Source organism: Myodes glareolus, chromosome 26 (genome assembly GCF_982192425.1).
Source record: "Myodes glareolus chromosome 26, mMyoGla1.1, whole genome shotgun sequence".
Lineage (NCBI taxonomy): Eukaryota > Metazoa > Chordata > Mammalia > Rodentia > Cricetidae > Myodes > Myodes glareolus.
The window spans coordinates 34,687,630-34,694,153 of NC_142051.1; the positions used below are offsets into that span (position 1 = coordinate 34,687,630).

General features: G+C 46.9%; 1 long non-coding RNA gene across 1 annotated transcript; it reads right to left on the reverse strand.

Annotated features, from left to right (window-relative positions):
• Positions 1–2,797: 2,797 nt before the first annotated feature.
• On the reverse strand, positions 2,798–5,561 carry LOC146889757 (uncharacterized). Its single transcript, XR_014999696.2, has 2 exons — positions 4,214–5,561; positions 2,798–3,529 (listed from the first exon to the last, which is right to left on the reverse strand). It is a non-coding gene; the product is annotated as an uncharacterized LOC146889757 (long non-coding RNA).
• Between the last annotated feature and the right edge of the window lie 963 nt (positions 5,562–6,524).

The window sequence follows — 6,524 nt, forward strand, 5'->3', positions numbered from 1 at the left end:
TAAGAAAAAAAATTATCAAATTGATGAGAGAAAATGTCTGAAGAGAAATGAACAGAGCCTCAATTACCTAAAGGAAAATATTCATAAACATTTCCTATTTGTAGATAAGAGAGAATTGATGAGGCTAGAGATATTTTAAAAAGATTTGGCTTAATAACTTTCTAAATTTGATACTAATTTAGATTATTATTATTAGAAAAATAATATGATTTTTAAATCTATGAAAACAAAAAAAAGTAGAAGGAAATTCCTATGTAGAAATAATTTACCAAATGACTGATAATGACCATTGGAAAAAGAAGCCTGTAACAGATAGATAAAAAGGCACACATACAGGAGACACAGAATAAGGTTGCCAATGATTTTCATCAGGAATAACTAACGGCAAAGACAGGCAAGGATTGGGCGTGGCGGTATCCGGCGTCCTCTGTAATCTCAGGGGTCAGGGAGGTGGAATCTGGCTCTCAAAGTCATTCTTGACTCCATAGCAAGGGTAAACCCAGCCTGTCACAACAGATCCTGTCACAAGATCCTGTCACAAAGAAAAAGATCTCAGTCTGTTCTCCCAGTGTCACAACATCCCCCTCCACCCCACTTTTTTCTTTGGTTTTTCAAGGCAGGGTTCCTCTGTGTAGCTGTCCCTGGCTGTCCTGGAACTGGCTCTGTAGACCAGGCTGGTCTCAAACTCAGAGATCTGCCTGCCTCTGCCCTCCAAGTGCTGGGATTAAGGGTGTGACCCACAATTCCCTGCAACATCCCTCCTTTTAAAAGAGGCTTGCTGCGTAGCCCAGGAGTACCGGGACCCTGAGATCCTTCTGCTATAGTCTCTAAAGTACTGGTGTTATAGACAAGTATCTTCATGCCCGGATGAAAGTTGGTTTTTTCTTAATTCATTCCAAGTCTTTGAAATTCTACTAAAGGGCTACGGTAGGCCACTAATGGAGAAGTAGGTACCCAAGAAAACCTACACCTCAGTAAACACTTGTGGTACCTGAGCCATGGCCACTCTCAGCTCTGCCCTGAGCTTGGGGAATTAAGACATCGAGGGAGGCCTTTCCTTTCTCCTTGCTCCCAATTTGGGGCTGCAGTCTCACCCTCTCAGGGATAGATCCTTGGCACTTTTCATGTTCTGTTACTTCATGCTGCGGGAGCTATATTCCAGGTAGACACAACCAACAGCTACCTTCTATTTCCGAGCCTTGCCCATACTGGGGAATCAGGTCTGCCTCAGCTGTGGTAGGCAGTGGTACCGCAGTACTGGGTAGTACCGTACTACTTCCAACACTTCCACAGCAGACCAGTCAGAGAGCGGTGTTTCCACACTGGACCCGGGGGCGTGACTGTTCCTGGGAAGTCCATTTCTCTTCATCTCAGACAGAGGTGTCTTGGTCACTGTTTTCTGTGAAGAGTCCCTATGACCAAGCCAACTCTTATAAAAGAAAAGAGTTTAATTGGGCACTTGCCTACAGTTTCAGAGGCTTAGCTCGTTACCGCCATGGTGGGAAGCATGGTGGCATGCAGGCAGACATGGTGCTGGAGCAGCCACTTCAGAGTTCTCTGCCCTGATCCATAGACAGCAGGTAGAGAGACGATTTCAAAGCCCACCCCCGAGTGACACACTTCTTTAATAAGGCCAGACCTCCTAATCCTTCTAATCAGATCAAAGAGTTCCACTTCCTGGTGCCTAAGCATCCAAATAGATGAACCTATGGGGGCCATTCTTATTCAACCACCACGGAGGGCAAAGACAGACCAAAGAACTAATTCCAGCCCAGCGTAGTGAGTCAATGAGTTTGCTAGAATTACTTCCAGGAGTTACTTCTAGGGGCAAGGTTAATGGGGGCAGCTGGGTCACTGAGAAGCTCACCCCAGTGTGGTAACAACTCAAGAAAGCTTCATCATGGCAGCTCCCTGCACAACCTGTAGGTGGGTATTGGAGGAAAGGGTTTTTCTTCTCCAGCAATTGTTTAACGCTTATAAAACCCCAGGAAGAGAGCCACATGGGACTTCTAAGTCTCTCTCCCTTTCTCTCTCTCTCTCTCTTGTTTTTCGAGACAGGGTTTCCCTATAGCTCTGGAGCCTATCCTAGAAATTAGCTCTCGTAGACCAGGCTGGCCTCGAACTCACAGAGATCCTCCTGCCTCTGCCTCCCGAGTGCTGGGATTAAAGGTGTGTGCCAACACCACCTGGCTTTCTCTTTTTGTTTTGATTTTAATTTTGTTTTATGTGTATCTGTGTTTCTTCTGCAGATCTGTGCACCGCATGTGCGCAGTGCCCTCAGAGGCCAGAAGAGAGAATTGGATCTGCTGGGACTAGAGAGACGTGGTTGTTAGCCACCATATCGGTGTGAGTCCTCTGGAAGAGCAGCAAGTGGGGTTAACTTCTGAGCCATCTCACCAACCCTGGGTCATGTAAGTCTGCCCAGGCTTTGTAAGATGCTTTTGAGTTTCAGGAACCTCCTAACCTGCCTTTTCAGCGGCTCTAAGTAAAATGTGATCAGCTTAGGAGCTTTGTCCTTGAGGGAAGAAAGGGGAAGGCGTAGATCGACAGAGCAGATTTCCTGGGCGCCTGGCCCAGCGTTAGCTCACTTCTGAGAATCCAGACTTAGGAGACAAACAATGTCAGGCTGTCCTCTGTGGGTTTATTTTTTTATTTTTTTATTCTCCTGCTTCTTAGAGGACTTCTTGGCCTTCAGAATCAACATTTCAGTCTCAGGAGACTTCAGAAATGAGTGAAAACAGACCCAACGGCCACAGTAAGGGAGTTGGAATGATTGTGTCTTGGGGGCCAGAAAACGTCAGCTTAATAGAACATAATTTTATTAACCTTGAATGTAACTTAACTGGGCATAAGAAAAAGCAGATGATGTCACCTTATGGTGCACGTGGAACTGAACTGCGAGGGCAAATTTGGAGACCAATTTGGAAACCCTCTGTAAAACAAGAGAGTTCTCGTTTTGTCTTTTGTTTCTACATATGCTTTCTTATTCAGCCCCTGAAATTCAATACAAATTGCCACATTTAGCTTTCTCCTGAAAAACATTGAAGCAACTCTCTAAGCATTGAAAATAGGAAGTTTGAATAGAAGCTATGAACAAAACTATGCTTTTTTTTTTAATTGAAAAGTGAACACCCGTGCCAGCTACAATGCTAGACACTGAGGATTTGAAGCACGACATGGTTCATTCCCAGCTTCAAAGAGCAAAGGATAATCAGACAAGGAGGAGAACGTTCCAGAAGGGCAGTCACAGGTGTCTCCCTGTATCAGGCTTGTCCCGCTCTAGGGACTGGCTTCCCCCATTATGGCGATCCAATTAAGAGATCAGCCACGGCAGGAACTTTGGGACCTTGTGTAGCTTGCCTTGAAGATGTCATGTCATTTCTTATGTCAAGTTCTGCTGGTCACACAGCTTCCCCTCGGTACAAAGAGCATGACTTCTAGGAGGGCGGGTTTGTCGGGAATCACTTGAGAGGCTGGCGATCGCAGCTCCCCAGGGACAGGCAGAGGACATGAGTCCACAGAGACGGTACTGCTTTTAATAAATAGATTCATCAGTCCAAGTCTTAACTGTGTATTAACAGAACGCCAGACTTGATGGCACACACCTGGGATCCCCGCAACCCAGAGACTGAGCAGACGGACTGCAAGTTCAGACCAGCCTGGGTTATACGATGAGGCCGTTTCAAAAAGCAAACGAATGAGTAAAAGCAGAATTTCTCCAGGATTCCTAAGTCTGGAGAGTAGGTCATGGTACTTTCTAGAAGGGATGCGTGGGAGGAAGGTGACAGAAGGGCAGAGAAAGTCTGACAAGTCACCTCCCAAGGCTCCTGCAGGACAGACTCAGATGCTGAACCACACAGAACCTCAGAGAAAGAGCACCGTGCCTCAGGAGGGCAGCCTTGCCCGCCCACTGACTGCAAGGCGCTGTCCCTGTCCCAAACTCTCACCATTCAGATTAACAACTTAATCTCATTGTGATGGAGAAGAGGGGAGAACAGAGTTCAATACTCTTTCCTTCTGCCCGGAAGGCGTTATCATCCTTGCTCTTCCAGTGAGGAAGCCGAGCTACTAGACAGCTTTGTTATCAGTCACAGGGTCAGTCACAACAGCACTTAATTACAACTGCCCGTGTGATGAACTCCAGAGTTTTCTTTTAGCCGTTCCTTCTTTGCCGTATCCCTTTGTGTTGTAAAGTCAGTAGCGATGGACTCACCTTCAGGACACAGAAGCGCAGGGGAGGACGTGGATGCAGGTGTGGCTGGCTGCCCTTTGCCGAGTGAGAAAGCAGCCATCCCTGGGGCTCACGGTTGGGAACAGGACACATAGGTCTTTTTTGTCTTTACATCCCAGTTCGGTGCTTTGTCTTCTATGACACTGACAAGAGCTCCCAAGCGCATACTCCCTTGGAGGTTGACTGGAATATTGTCCTCCCCCAACTGTGTGAGAGGGGGAGAGGGTGATGTGGGAAGGACCCCGAATGTAGAGCGTAGCCTCCAGTTCAATCCAGCTCCATCTTGCACAGGCTGGTGTGCCCCTCAGCTGCTTCTTCTGAAAAATAGGTATGATAACAGGCACCAGCTTCTAAAAGGGGATACCAGCCGTGAAACATGTCTGTAGGATCAAAGTCCTTGGGCGACATAGGGAAGGTACCAGTCTTTGGACATGTGAATCTGTAAGCAATCTAACTGCCGAACTAAGATGGCCAGGTCCCTTGCCTCTTACCTTGGTCCAAAGAGGGTGTTAGCTCTCCACCCTTGGATATTTCACTCCCTCCTCTCCACGTGACTTTGTTTTCCCTTGCCCACTCGAGTTTTGAGTCCCTCTCTGTGATTACAAGGAGGAGCGCCACTCTCGAGAGCAGAGAGTGAGACAGTCTTGTCATTTGTCTGGAGTCTCTAAAGCGTTCACTGCTCTGATGAGTGTGGACACCAAGGCTGATTAGCAACTGCAGTTCACAGCGAAGACTCGTTCTCACAGAAAGTGTTCTCCGTCCAGAGGGCTTCCGTGGGGACTGTCATGTGGCTAGGGTATAATGAATAGCAGAAGGTCCGGGGAAGGACATTAACACTGTTCAGCGCTTGTCACACTCAAGGCAGAGAGAGAGAGAAAGAGAGAGAGAGAGAGAGAGAGAGAGAGAGAGAGAGAGGTGAGAGGCCGGCGTCTTTCTGTCTTTGGAAGCTCTGGAAAGCTTCTGGAAGGTCAAGTGGGTCATGAGCTTCCGCGTGGAAGAGCTAACGTTTGAATCCATAACCTCTGTGTTTCCCGTAACTTCATGCCAAGGGGTATCCAATCTGGTCACTTAGATTTTGTAAATAAGAGCAAATACACGGGTCACCAGAATAATCATGCCGCCTTAGTCAAAAGTTTAGATCCACAAAGGTCTTTAGTTTTTGACTTTGGGGAAAAGTAAGGTCAAGCTGTTGATTTAAAGTGAAAGAAAATTCCTGTGTTTCTCCTCTTAATGCCAGGTGCAGACGTGCTTTTTATCAACGCTTTCCCTTCCAAACACACCCTCAGGAGATTTCCACGCCGGGCAGGGCTACTAAGGCGTAAAGGGCGAGGGTCATGCTATGATACAGTGGCCCTAAAAACGAGGTTATGAAACTGTATCTGTCTGGCAAGGAGAAATAAAAGGAAACACAGAATGTTCTCAAATACATAGAAAGGGATTCATTTCACAACTTCTCCAAACAAATTCTAAAATATGTGTATTTCTAGGAAGCCGGGCCGCTTGCAAAGGCCCAGCTGCTCACATCCAACTCGTAGCCTTGTCAGAGAGCATGGCCTGACCTGCGTGTCTGCGTTTCCCAAGCAAACACGCGCTTTCCCGGTAGTGACCCTTAATGCAGCTGCTAGAAGGTGACTCATGCCGTTGGTGCTCTGAGCACTTTCGCTGGAAAAATAGATCTCATTGAGCACATAGTCAGCTGCAACCAGATCACGCGGGACTTGTAGCCTGGTGGGGAAAGGGTCATGGCTTGTATTTTACTGTGAGAGTTGAAACAAAAGTAGCCAAGGTAGGTCTGGGAGTTCAATGAAGGGTATCTAAGTGTTGGCAGGTTGAGTAAAAGGTTCCTGCCTCGAGTGTTAGGCTCTGTTTTTGCTTCTGAGTTGGGGAGCTCTCTTTCTAAAAAGAGTAACTGAATGAGATTCCAACCCCTACAATCCTCAATTAAATGGTGGCTTGACCTTCCATTTTTCTACTCTGTTATGATTATGGAGAAGCAATACGTGTGCAGTTAAGGAAAACTTAAAATAGAATTTTTAATGTGCAGCCATGGGCCAGTGGTAAAGGTGTGGTCCTCTGTTGCTGCTGTGCAGAGGCGGCAGTCCCCAACTCCCAGTCAGTCAGACAGTCTGAGGGGTGTCCTTGACGCTCTTCAGCGGTGGTTCTCAACCTGTTGCTTGTGATCGTTGGAAAAAACACAGATATTTACTGTTGGTGGAGAGCTGCTTGTTGGTTTCTGACCACCCAGCTAGCTTAGACCCAAAATAATCACACAGAAACCATATTATTTAAATCA